This window comes from Crocodylus porosus, unplaced genomic scaffold (assembly GCF_001723895.1).
Source record: "Crocodylus porosus isolate Cpor-Errol unplaced genomic scaffold, CroPor_comp1, whole genome shotgun sequence".
Taxonomy (NCBI): domain Eukaryota; kingdom Metazoa; phylum Chordata; order Crocodylia; family Crocodylidae; genus Crocodylus; species Crocodylus porosus.
In genome coordinates this window covers 4632646-4647745 of record NW_017728928.1, presented here as the reverse complement: position 1 = coordinate 4647745, position 15100 = coordinate 4632646, and positions in this window count along the sequence as shown.

The window sequence follows — 15100 nt, the reverse complement described above, 5'->3', positions numbered from 1 at the left end:
GGGCACCTGGTGGCTGCCTATAAGTACATGAGGGGTGAGCATCAGGACCTGGGGGAACAGTTGTTCACCAGAGCGCCCCAAGGGATGACAAGGTCCAATGGTCACAAACTCCTCCAAGACGATTTTAGGCTGGACATAAGGAAAAAACTTCTTAACTGTCCAAGCCCCCAATGCCTGGAACAGACTGCCTCCAGAAGTGGTGCAAGCACCTACTCTGGACTCCTTTAACAGACATTTGGATATCTTGCTGCGATCCTTTGACCCCAGCTGACTCCCTGCCCCGGGGGCAGGGGGCTGGACTCGATGATCTTCCGAGGTCCCTTCCAGCCCTAGTGTCTATGAAATCTATGACATCATATCTGAGCCCTATCTGCTTTTTGTCAGTTCTGGTAGAACTTTTTGTCAGTTTTTAGATTCCTCTGTCTTTCACAGTACCTCAAGACAGTCTCTCAGTTCAAACTTTATTTTGTTTTCAATTAATTTTGTGTGGGGGGTCAATTCTGGTTTAAAATTGACCTTATTTGCTTTTATTCAGTTTATGCAGTTATTCAGCAGTGGTCTGCTGCTCGTTATACCTCTGCATCTTTGACAGATGCCTTAAATCTCCATTTGATGCACATGTGGTTGATTTGACTTTCATGCTGCCATTTGACAAGATGCATGTTTTGTTGTGTATGTCTCTATGAGGAGACGTGATACCACCACAAAAAGCGAGATTTTGATAATTCTGTCAATCCTACTTTGGAAGCAGTTATAGGATGAATTGTGTCCTCATTGTTACGTATGTTGGAGTACAGCACTGTTCAATTAACATCTTTAGGAACCTGGTTTTGAAGCTAGCATGCATGATGCATTGGTTTCACAGAAGTTGAGGGCTACAAGGGACCTCGTGCGATCATCGGGTCCAGCCCCCGCTGCTCTGAGCAGGAAAGACAGTGGGGATCAAATAACCCCAGCAAGGTGTGCTCCAGTCTCCTTCTGAAGACCTCCAGGGTAGGTGCCTGCACCACCCCTGCTGGGACTCTATCCCAGAGTCTGGTCACACAAACTGTGACAGTTTTTCCTTATATCCAGTCTGAAATCTCCTTCTAGGAGTTTATGACCAGGTTGGTCCAGGTTTTCCCCTGGGGCGCTTTGGTAAATAGTTGTTTGCCTGGCCCCTGGTGCCTCACCCCTGATATATCTGTAGGCTGTCACCAAATCCCCACAAAGTCTGCTCTTTTCTAGGCTGAACAGTCTTTTCTAGGTTGATTGATGGGTTCCCAGTTGACGAGTGACTTTTCCAAAGTCTGTCATGATAATCGCTACCTTCTTTGAATACTTGCCATCATTGCAGTTTACCCAAGATTACCTTTTACTATGCTTTTAAAGGTTCAGTGAAGAACAATACTAAGCATGTGTTAACATGCCAGGTTTTATATTCTGAAAACTAACAACACGCAGAGCTACTGCTCATACCTCATGTTGTACCTTGTTGTTTGCTAGGGATAAGTATTTCAGAGTAAAGATAAATGGCACACGTACTACTCTTTTTCCCAGCTCCTGTTTCCTCGTCACTTTACCTCATTATTTTTTGCCTTTCCTTCCTATGTCATTCTCCTCATTACAGTCAGTTTTTATTCTATACAACAAAAAGATCTTAATTGATTATCGATAAGTAATTCATAGATTGACTGTTAGGGGCTGGAAGGGACCTTACAAGTTCATCGGGTCCAGCCCCCTGCACCAAGCAGGAAGATAGCTGGGATCAACTGGCCCCAGCAAGGTGACTGTCCAGTCTCCTCTTGAAGATTTTCAGGGTAGGTGATTGCACCACTTCTGAAGGGAGCTTATTGCACAGTCTGGATAATATCCTATTTTCATTGGTATATATGTATTTTACATGATAATGATTCAAAAGTAATATAAATATTTGATGCTGCTCTTTAAAGTTTTCAACTCATTTTAACCTTTTCACATAATGAGTCTTCTATATATAGATATTATTCAAATCTTTCTAGAAATGCACATTTTAGCATATGGTTTGGGCAACAAAACAACAATTCTTTAATAAAAATATTACAATATTAAGTCGCTCAACATAGCTGCATTCAAATGATATTTGTAGCCTCTAATTTTCCTCCTAAGGGATAATTTAAATACAAATATGTCCAACAATTTACAAAACTGTGTAAAAAAATGACTTATTTGCAAACATGACCATCTCTGGAGGCAAGGATACCTGCCTAGAGCAAGGGGGCTGGACCTGATAATCTGTGAGGTTCCTTCCAGCCCCTAACAATCCATGAATCTATGAATATTCTGGATTAGGACAGGAAAAAGCTCACCCATAGACCATCAGGAATTCTCTATGTTATTAAAACTGGGTTTGGTTCTTTATTTTTTTTTTTAACCTTATCATTAAATATCAAGAATTAAAACATTTTTTTTAAATGGGACAAAAAAGAATGATCATACAAAATGAAAAATCAAAGGAACAAATCATTTTCTTTTACAATGCTGAAGGACTTAAAATTGAGCACCAAGTATATAAAAATGAGATACTTCTATACATAAACTTATTTGACAAGTGAGTGTATGTTCAAATTTAGTAATAATATTCTACTCTTCATTTTCTTCCCTGAACCTTCCGTATTTCATTAGAGAGAAATCTGGATTCTTCAGAAGGAGGTTTATTATACACATCTGTAAAAATATGACTATAATAATGGTATTGTATGCTTTTTGAGGCAGGTACAGGTTTAACACTTACATTTGTTTTTCTTTTGCTTTAAAAGTAGGGATGAGCTAAATAAATGATCAGAATTAAAAAAAAACCCTAGTGGTATATACACATTTTTTAAAGGATAAGAAAGTTGTTATTATTATTACTTATTTTTTGTCCTTTGTAAAAAAACAAAACAAAACCAAAACAAAACCAATCCTTGTCACAAAAGCAATTATTGGACAAAATGTTAAAACCTGAGTACTTCTCACAGACATACCCTGTAAAAAAAAAAAAAAAAAAAAAATCATACCAGTAGTATCTTTCCCTCACACGTGCTCTCTTTTCTTTAGACCGTATTTGCCAGAAACTGTATCAGACATTTTTCTTTATGGCGTATTTCCTGCTGCCTACTTGCTAAGGTCAATGAAAACTCTACATGCAGATAGATCAATAATAGGACATAACTGTCAGTTCAAAACACTATTATCATGTATTGAGTGATAAAGTTTAGGCTGATATTAAAATTACATCTATCAATTGTCTTCAGGAGCCACTAAGAATACTTCCAATATTTCAGCTAGAGAGTTACGCTGGTATTTTCTGTGAGCCATTCTGAAGACAGAATTATTACAGCAGAAGACTGAGCTTGAATTATTCCGGATACAAACACCTAGTACAATATCCTAACAGTTTTAAGATTCAGTTGAAGCTGTCATTAAATCGCTGCAAATACATCATACCTCTCAGGACTTCACCAGTGTAATCTATATTACTTCCACTGACTTCCCTGACGTCGGTGGAGCTACAAGAGTTTTGCATGGGGTAATTTACGTGCCTCATCGAGTTGACTACGTTCTTGAGAATCCAGTATGCAAAAACAGGAACATTAAATCATAGGAACACTAGAAAAACAGAGGCTGTATTTTCCTTGGAATATTATTTTTCAATTAGTGTGAAAGCGTTACTTATGAAGACTGCAGGAAAGATGATGAAGCAAAGCATGAAACCTCAAAAACAGAATAAGACTGTTTTCAGACTGTCAAATACCATCTGGCACATTAAAGCACAATCGTCTTTAAGCACTTCTTTCTTGTAATGATGAAAAAATGGGGCACAAGCTGAATAAAGGTCTTATAAGACTGATCTTCCACAACAAAATTTCTCTCTCATCCACTGGGCTGAATTTAAGTTGCAGAGTGAATCATTAAAAACTTATAATTAATATTTTGGTCAAGAGGTAATAACTGGCATTTAAGAAAGAATGTGCATCTTTAAACTGTTGTCTTGCAGCAGTCCTTTATTATGCTGAGGTATGGCTAATTAAGATGAGCATAGCCTCATTTTTTAGAAAGTATTTTCCATTTTAACAGCACTATTCAAATCTGTAAAAATTGTTCTTAAAAGATGGGTAGTCCATGGGAAGCCTATTTGACTGGTAATTTCCAAATAAGTGGTGCTTGTACTACATGTCCCTGCAGTTAATGTGCTTTTTTAAATAGCTTAGAAACATAAACAGCTTTTAAGATTACATTTTGCAGTGCATGGTATTTAACCTGGAACATATATTTTATTGATCAGTCATTTTTTTGTAGTTTAATTTATTTTATGACCATGACACTGATCAAGTCCAATACATTTTAGCTAGCTATTTTCCTATTTTATTATCAGTGTTCCCACTCTGGAATCAGACAGGATTTACTTACTGTGCATATTAAAGAGTTACGATAGCAAAACTTGGGATGGCATATATCTACAGAAACTCAAATGCATCTTGTCCTCAAAAAAAAGTGTGTGGGAGGGGGGAATTCATCCTAAATTTCTATATCAACTTCTGTTCAATTCTATGGTCCTATCATAATGGAGGCTTAGCCAGAACAACAGCAAAATATATATGTACCACAATACCTTGGGGGGGGGGGAAACAACCAGATATGATAAATTATTAAAAGCATAATTATTATTTTTTAAAGAAAAACTAGGTCATGAAAAGTACTCCACTGCTACTTTAGAAAACTTGGTTCATTTTAATTATGTTTATATTATCCGTGCTGTCTTTGTTTGGGCCAGCACAACCGTGGAAAATGCCTTAATTAGGCAAGAGGCTTCCAAAACCAATGTCTATCTGCCCCCAAGAAGAAAGCAACACATCGTCAGGATAATGGATAGTTGCATCTCAAGCTCAGGTAGACTGTATAGCCAACCTAGATGACCATCTGTCTTAAACATGGCATGATGTACTGTTCCTGCTATATATCAAGTTTAAAACTTGCTGGGTGTTCATCCCTGCTTTCAGTACGTTTTTCCAGTTGGTTTGGCTGATTGAGGAGGAGATGACGCCGGTTCATCACCTTCATATTCTTCACTTCTCCCCTTGCTGAGCAAAATTGTTCTTGGAACAAAACCTATAAAACGTATACAAAAAACATGGAGAAACCAGAAAAGTTTTTGATTCTGGGGTAACTGTTCCCTCAGGAGACAGTGGAGTCTGCTCCTGAAATAAAGGAAACTAGCACATGAAAAACGTTCACTAAGAAAGTATTTGTTACGACACTGTACCCATATGTACAAGAAAAAATGTTTTGTTATCATATCACAATTTGAATTTACCAAAAGGAAGGAAAAGACTGGATTTAGGTCACAATGCTCTGCAGAAATGAGAGCATCTATTTTGAAGCGACAGTCGAAGAGAGTTGGCTTTCTAGTGAAAGGAACTCAGGGGTAGCATATGAACTAGATAGGAACTCAGTCTGTTTGAATGAACAACTTTGATTCCTAAAGCAGAATGGAAAGCTCAAGTCCTACTTCCAGAATCAATGGAAGTTCCTGAGACTAAGTCTCTATGGTCGCTGCCCAATTCGGATTAATTTCTAAAACAAAAATACTGTTTGTACTATTTTATGTGCACTGATTTACACGTATTAGAACAAACACGATGGAACAAATCAGACACTTATTTTTCTTTATATTTGCTCAATTCAAGCAATGGGGATTCCACAGAGATTAAGTTATGGACTACAGCTAAATTCTGCACCCTTGCTCTAGGAAGACTCCCATGAGCTTCAATAGCAATCCTGAATAAATCCAAGGAACGGATGATTTCACTCCTAATGAACTTTTGAATTTCTAGGAAAAATGTCTTGAGTGTGTACCATGTGTTCACACTTCTGTAAAAGCTTCTTTGAAAAATACAAAACTTCATACCACATGAGAAAAAACATTAAAGGTTTAAATGATCGAATTAAAATTTCACCAGCAGGAAGTAATCAGTGAAATGCATCCAAGCTCAAATCGGCTCAATCTACTAAGCCTTTTTGGCTTTTAGCGCTCAGTGACGCAGCAGTGTAAATTTGATGCAGCATGCCATATTAAAAGCTTCTTAGTCTCTTAATCCTAAACCCATGAAATGATGCATCTAACCACTACACCACCTCTGTGAGAGGCAGTTGCTTTGCCACAAATTAAGGCTTATTAGATAAACTGAGCTCTTCATATTAAGGTTCATATTCTTAACTAATATAGCTAAAAATAAAGACACTAGCCCATGCAACAATGGATGATTTGGCAAGTCATACACAGAGTTTTGTCAATGATATATTTGTAGTTATACCAACAGAAGTTAGCAGCATGATCTCCTCTGCCTCTTCTTTGATTTTCACCACATTTTTATGCCTGCATAACTCTGCTTAGTACAAATTATTTTCAAAATAGAAGAAAAAATTAGAAAATTACTAATATGTTTTGATGTATAGTGGCAGTGAAAGGCAGTGCCAATTGATCAACATGCACTTTTTTAATAACAAAAAATTGCATTAAAAATTAAAAGTTAGTTTATGGAAAACAGCTGGTAGCAGGGGATCCTCCAACATCACTGAGTTACTGATTTCCTGAGAACCCACAAGGCTCTTTGCTCAAGTTCTTGAAGTGACAGCTCAGTCCTGCTGAACACACCACCTCCACGGACAAATGGAGACTGATTTGCACTTTGAATCACAAACAACTGGGAGCATTGCTATCTGTTGTACATGCACACTACTGGTTGTAAAAAGTGTACAGCAAGGTTGCATAACAATAGCTAACACAGTTTTTTCCTCCTGCCATTTAGGAAACAAGCAGTTAGGCATCTTTAAGAGCTATGCTCAGGTCAATGTAAGTGTCGAAGTGTCTAGACACACTAATAGCCACTAGAGAATCTAAATGTATAGCACAAATTTCATAAATGCCCAAGATTAGCAAATCTGTCCTAAAGAAGGGTGAATAGATGATGACAGTCATGTCCTCTATTTCTAGGTAAACTTTGCTTCAGGTGTCCTTACACAGATGCTATTTAATCTGAAAATAGCTATTTGTCATTTCTCTTTCCAAGCAACATGTGATTGATGTGAAAATTAGCTTGGTCAAAACCTAAACTTTGAAAAAAACACATGACCTATGCTCAGTGCAACTCCATGCTATAGTAGGAAAGGTTCAAGAGCTCAGCTGCTTCTGAACTTAGATCCCTTGGAAAGAAATACCGAACAAGTACTTCAAAGGGCTAATGAGCAACATAAAGTGACATATTATCTCTAAATTAGTCAGGGTGGTAAAAGTGCCTCATAATTTTACCTGACACTAATGCTTCACATAAGAAATAGTACATCCTATACTGAAAATTTGATTGGAAAAAAAAACAAAAACAGAAAAAGTTGTTTCAACATGCTGGAAGTGCTGTGCTGCTCAATAAAAGTAAGGGAAGATCTAGACTACATGTGTAGTTAGGAAAGGAAAGTACTTGTTGCTAATGAAGTCATTTCTCCTACATTTTAATTTGGAGGGACAGGAACTGAGGAATACACCTGCCCATGTTTCCCAGTTAGTTGAGTCAGACTAGGTTGGGTTAACATCAAGACAATGTAGGTCAAATGAAACATGAAGTGCAAAATGCTTTTCCTACAGGGCAAAACAAACCGTGTTGCAAATGCATGGCTAACAAAATGGCAAACATGCACAGGATTATAAGAGATTGAATTAAAATGAAGCAAGACTGAGATATTCAACAAAAAGTAGAGAAGCCATTCGGGTCCTTTAACATTTCAACAGTTCCCATCCCATATTAAACAACTGTGCAGTAATTATGTGAAGATTTTCACAGGAAAGTATTGTGTTGAGCTATTATGCTTGTATCTTTTTAATATTGTTTAACCAAGTCTGAAACATATGCTTCTGAAATTGAAAGAACACAGGTACCTGTATCTTTAGGAGAGGATCAACAAAAAATGAATCAGATGAGTTATTTTCCACTGGTTTACACATAACAAGAAACGTTGCGTTAACCCACCTGCCGGTGTCTTTCAATACATTTTAATATTTAACCAAACCTTTCGGCACTTGTATCTCCCTACAAACTTATTTCACAATTTTGTGGAGGATCCTGGTTATGGAAAAGTATCTAAAATTAATCAGTATTGATGTTTCCAATGTGTAATATGTCCTCTTTTCTGTCACATCCTCTAGTCTAGACACAAATCTAAGGGAATAAATCCCCTCAGCATTTTACACTTTAGAGCTTTAAAGTAACAACATTTTTTCAAAATGTCCATAATGAACACAATCAAAAGCACTTTTCAGGTGCTTGACAGATAACTGAATTGGCTTGACACTTTTCCCCAGTATACTTTTAATGTTTTCAGTTGTCTGACAGAAATGCTTTCTTCAAGCTCCAGAAGCATTATTAACTTAGGATATATCTATATACACACACACACACACACACACACACACACACAGCATAGGTAGCAAAGTGACAGGTGACTAGCTGATAAAAGTTTATTGTCCTATTACAATCAAGAAGATTACAAAAAGACTCAAAAGGGAAAGAACATTTTATATGCTTGAATTATTCTTTAGAACGTCATTTTAGCAGGACTTCAAAAAATCCAGTTCCCAATGAGGAGCAGGAAGCTTACCCAGGCAAAACTAAATCAAAAGTAAATTATGAAGATTAACCAAGACAAATGCAAACGCAGTGAGAGGGGAGGGAAAGAACAGTAAAAGACAAAGGCTATGAAACTTATATTTAAAATTTTTGGAAAACCAGTCACGACCCAGGATCCAATTAACTGTACCAGGTATCTCTCTTAATTCCTCAGCTCAGGCAATCTTCTGGCTAAGATGCTCTTTATTTTCCCTTGGCCAATCTGCGGGAGAATTGTTTTTGATTGAGATCAGGCTGCTCAGGAATCGACTTCAGTTTGCAAAGCCAATCAAAACAATGTTCCCAGGTTTAATTTTCTCTGGCTTGTTGAAGTGGTTTCACACAAGACAACAGACAAAAAGGATCAAAAACTTTATATAGATAAGTGAAGTGTGATGGCGTAGAAACTGATGCCAGGAAAAGGGTAAGTTAAGGACCTTTGATTTGCATGTAAGCAGCTGCTTTTCACCACCAGTCAGGGATTAGGATATGGGGGAAAAATACCTATCACTGTTCCGCTGAATCCTTGGCCTTAGCATAACGCTTGATTTGGTGATGTAGACACTGTCTGAAACAATGCTTTGCCATGTCACGATACCATATCCTTCACAGAAAAGTAAGTTGTCCAACAAGGTGACAACCTGGCCCATCAGTGCCATACTATCAAACACGATCTGATGGTCTATGTCTAGATGCCTTCATTTATATAAAAATAGTCTAGTCTAGCCTCACCAGAAGCCTTGAAACAAGATGTTTATTTTTACTGTCAACTAACTCTGTTCACAACTTCCTTCAATTTTATCCTGCACTTTCTTTCAACAATTTTACAGAGTTTATTTATAGGTTTAAATGGCCTTGTTGACACCTTCCTCCCAGTGAGGTCAATTTCCAATCTCAACTAATGGTAAGGTTCAAAAATAACAGTTTTGAACAATTATTACTTATGGGAGCTAAAGTATAAGATTCTTTTCTGAAGCAGCAAGAAGTAATTCCCCATAACACATTATGAATGTTTGCAAAGATTTTTTAATTACTGCCATTGTCAAGCAACCTTTTATTTCTCCTCTTAAAGAAGCCAGAGCAAACTGGTTACGATAAATAAGCAGAAAAAAATGTGCACTATCCTTACATGTCTTATCAGGAACCATGTGACTACATTTCTAATCCTACTCTGATTTCCATTCACCTCAATACAACAATGAAACTCAATGTACAACTGACTCATCATGCAGATGGATATTTTCTAGTGACCCTGTTATTGTGAGACTGGAGCTTCTTTAAAGAATAAAAGAAATATGCAATATACTTCTGAGGCATTAGCTAAATTCAAGCAGAGCTACTGGAATAAATCCTGAATTTTTCTAACATGGCAATATAGTACAAAGAGAAGTGGATTAAGTTTTTTAAAAAATCATGGTCGATTAATTTAGTTATAGACCAAAGGGATGCCCATCACAGGTTCAAATAGAAATTATGTTTTTATCACCTAGATGTTTCAGAGGTGGAGGTCACAAATGTGATGCGTTACATAAACCCCACTTCACCCAATATTTGTAGGCACCTCATTTAAATATTCCTTCCTGGCAGGGTATGTGCTACTTGCTGGCAGCTTTGAGTAACTAGCCCACTATCACCACGTACGACAAAGAGAACTGGGGCAGACATTCAAACCCACAGCTTCCTGGAGAATCAGAGGAAATCAATTTGAAAAAAAAACAAAGCGAGCAAATCCATTCTCTTGCTCCATAAAAGAGAGCCATGGTGCATACATGGTGTATACTCATCTGGCACTGTGAAGCAAGAATATGTTTATTAAGAATAATTCTCATGACCCTGCCTAGACCGTTTATTTAAACAAAAACAAAATGTTAACAACACTACTGATTTGTCTGCCAAAACTATTCAACCCCTTTATTTTAAGAGTGAAAAAAAGTCCTTCCTATAAGAACCACACAAAAAAGCCTATAAATAATTGGATTACAAATGTACAATAATGTTTCCATCTAGAAGTCACTTCTGAAGTTTACATTTTAATCTATCTTTAGCTGTTGTAGTTTTGGAACCAATTTAACAACACAGATGTGTCTGCCTGTGTTTTGTATCTCCATCTAAGATGTAGATCCTTGCAACAGACTGGAAACAATGCAAATCAACATTCACCACTGGAAAAAATTTTAAAACGAAAAAGAAAAGCCTCATCAGAGGAAAAAACTGCTGCTCTCCACACACTGAAATGGCAGTTGAAATGTTCTCAATTTCTGAGAACACATGGATGTGTGCAGACCATTTTCTGTGGGAAGTCTGACATGCATAAGTGTTTTAATTTCATAGACCCGGTGTCGTGGGGCGCAGCAAAGGTATGAACCCCGAAGGGTCCAAGGGGGGTCCTGGGGGGCAGCACACCAAGGGGAAACGAAAGGAGAAGAGAAACTAAACAAAGACAACTTACCGGCGGCAGGAAGCGTGGCGGGGATCGCAGTGGAGCGAAAAGCGGCAGCGGGTCCCGCGCGGCTCGTTAGCTGCGGTTTACTTAAAGGGGCAACAGCTGGGGAAGTGGGGGAGGAGAACCAGTGGGAGAGAATAAGAAGGGAGAGCGAGTGGGCAGGAGGGGAGGAGAGGCAGCAAGAAAGCGTGGGGAGAAGATCTCCAGAGTTCACCAGGAAGGTGGAGGAGCCGGAGAACGGTGCTGCAGCCTCACGGGGAGAATCTGAATCCTGCCCAGGGGAAGATGCTGTCATTGGGCTTGACAAGACCCAGGTGTCTCGACTGCATATAACCTTGGGGCGCGAGGAGAGCCGAAGTTGAAGGCTTCATTAGCCCAGAGGATGGCCATTGAAGTTAAGAAGGAATCCTCAAAGGAGAGAGGGACTGAGACACGACGGTGGGGATACAGGACCTCGATCAAAATTCGAGAGCCAAATAATCCCCTGATAGGGAGCGTAGCTTATTTTGTGGGGAAGGTGATCCCTTGAGCCTTGTGATTAAATTAACAATTTTTTCCTTTCACTACAATATGGTTTGTTTGTGTTGGCCAGGATCTCTGTATTAGTGTTCAGGGCTATTGAGTTAAGGGGAATCTAGGATCCCACAGGTTAGATTGGCCGAGAAGGAACCAGGACTTCCTGGGCCCCTGCGTGAGCCTAGCTGGCACCCAGTAGGGTCCCTCATCGAGCGGAGGGCCAGCAACACCTATAGCACACTGCTGAGGCGGGGTCTAGGGCAAGGTGCAGGGGAGGTGGAGCCTCACGAAGAACATCACACTTTCACCTTGGGGAGGTAGCCAGCGTCAGGTGGCCATCCCCTCCACCACTGAAATTTCATCGAAGTCGTGGCAGGCGGGGTACGGAGGGGGAGTACACCTGAAGCGGAAGACCGAGGACTACTCCCTTAAGAGACGGAGCAGAAGGTTACCACCAGGCCCCTGGGCAGGGCGGCAAGGGACCGAGTAATCGAGGCCCGGCGGGTGCACCCGGGTATTTAAATATCTGACACATGTCACCCATATGGTTATTGTGTTACAAAAAGTCCAGATCTATTCCCCCAGGCCTCCTGCCTTAGCTTCATTCCATACCTGCCCCTTTTGCACTCAATCCCTCTTGCCACCTTTCCCCGGTACCCTCCTAAATACATTCACTAAAAATTTTAGAAATAAAATGACATTTTCTGACATCACATGGGTCTACTCATGTTATACCTCTTCCCCATCTTTGTATTTCCTATTGAGATGTTAAAGGCTTCAGGGTGGATACTATTTACTAACTTATATTTGTACAGCATCTGTCATTATGGGGCTCAGTCGTAACTGACCCTTGGACAGTACTATAATAAATAAATGCCATATAAATGATGAACATATAACTATACCATATGAAATCTCAATCACTTTAATTTTCAAAGCAACTATTTTAAAATATTCCTGCCTTTACTTTTAAAAACTTTATACATTTTCTTCTTCCCCAGTCTACCTTACAAGATCTTTCTTTTTATGTTTCCCAATTATCTGCTACTTAACTTCTAGTTCCATCTCTCCCCAGAGGCTCTTCATTATTGGCAAGAGAACTTTATTTGCTATAGCTCCCATATGGAATGGCTTTACTGTATTTTTCAAGGTCTTATCAAACTTCAAGTTACCCAAGTTCCTCTCCAGCCAGGTCTCTCTTGGTCTGTTATTTGGTACCATGTAAACCAGTCCAGCCTGTTCCATAGTCAAGTTGTTGGCAACTACACCGGCACCCCGCACCTGGGCTTGCCTGGGTGAGAAGTGTGTGCGGACACCCAGCAGGACTAAAAACAAGACCTGTCAAAGGGCAGATGAGCTTCTTATGAGCCAACAGCCATCCAGATCACTGCCTGAAGAATCACCCCTGATGCAAAGCAACTCAAGTAACCTCATCAGAGTGGAGAAGGGTTGTTACATCATCTAAAGTGCCCCAATGGTCGCAGTGACCTCAGGACTGACTTGACTTGACTTATCTAAGTATCCCATTTTTCATCACTTGATTTATTGTTGGCATTATGATTGATTATTTTAAATTAGTTATGATAGTCAATGCTTATCTGCACGACTGTTTCCTGTAACATTTTGTTTAAAGTTAATTCTGTACATGCTGTTGAGAGAGTTGAAAGACACTATGCAAAACTAAATTTGGCTGAACATTGCGGTGCCTTCAAATTTCTTCTGAAATTATGGAAGAACCTTTATTGATAATTACTTTAATATTCCTTTATTTAACATCTAGCACATGTCTAAAATTACGTCGGAGTCCTGTTATGAGTAATGCAGGCTGAAACTATAACTAGCATTTCACTCTTTAAATAAACAAAATGTCCATATATATCGTCTCTAAAAGCAAAACTAGTTAGCACCAAGTAAAACCAGTAGGCAAAGAGCTAGTATATTAATTGTATAATGCAATTTTGAATTTTAGGAAAAAATCTGGCATACTACACCTCAATAACACAAGCTCTACTTGAAGCTTACAGACTAGAATAAAAACAGTTTACATTATATCTTCTTTAATATGCTGAGAGGAAGATATGCAGCATTTTTATTTAGAGCTGGAACATATGACTAGCAAAACTTCACCTACCTACATAATTAGCCATCTGTTTTTTGAAATTATATTAGTTAAAAGTGTGTGTGTGTGTGTGTGTGTGTGTGCGTGCGTGTGTGTGTGTACAAGCACATATCATTTTGGTAACAAGGCAGCTTGGCATCCCATTTATCCTTTCCCAACAATCACAATCAAATGCATTATCAATGAGGCTTTCTGTGTTGTGAAACCAGAAGCACATGCTGAAGACTCAATTCTACCCTGGCTTGAAACATTGCCAAGACAGTGGAGTTTAAACAAAGATCAAATTTGGCCTTTGGGCATTAGACCAGCCTAGGGAAAGTAATTAAAGGTTCTGTAATAAGCACTAATTTCTTGATATGGCTTATTCATGACTAGGCCCCAATTCAATAAGCTTCTTGATGTCTCCGAGTCTGTGGAAATACTGGTGTGTTTCAATTTATACATGTGCTTAAGCATCTTGCAGAACCCTGGCCTTCAAATCAGGTTTGAAAGGCCTCAGCTCTCCAACACCACTGGTCTGAACAGCTCTCTCTCCTCTTTAGTTTTTTGGTAATGAGAGTCTTCCAAAGCAAGACAGAGACAGCAATCTTGTTCACCCTTTGGGCACATTAAATTTGCCATAAAAGTTTTTGTCAGGAACTGGGCACTGATATGGTTTCCTATTTTAAAACTATTCTGCGCACCATTATTTCAGGAGAAGCAATGGCGCACGGATAGTTTTAAAATAGGGTGTGTAGTAGGATCGCTGCTTAGTGAATTGCACCTTTCATTTTAGAGGTGCTTGCTGTTGTGACTGGCTCCCTATGATCAGAGACCTGAGGAAGAATATCTTGCATTTGAAAACTTGTCTAACTTTATCTCAACACACAGTTAATCAGTAAAAAATATCACCCTAAGAAATCCTTGCCCCTCATATAATTTCTAAACCAACATGGCTGTGTCACTCTTGCATATTCCAGTACTGCTGGATTCCATTAGGGTAAAATTCACACATATACATACCTGCACAAATACATATACACGGGATTGTGTGTGCATGTTTATAATGTGGTACACACTACCACTGAGATTCCAATAGGGTCAAATCATGCTATTTGAAGAGGAAGAGGGAATGTTTAAAAAGTGGTCCAACTCTCAAACAATTAGAGCAGGAAATAAACAAATATCCTGGAACAAAACTGTGAAAAGCTAAACTTTGTAACCTTCTCAAATGTCTATGCATATCCTTCCCCACTCATCTATAACTATTAGATGTTTGCAGCTGGTTAGAAAGCCCAGTTCTCAGCAGCAGGCCTTCCATTTGAGGCATGTATATCAGACTGAGTTTTAAGGTTTCTACTTCTTGTAAAAGGGAAAAAAAACAAT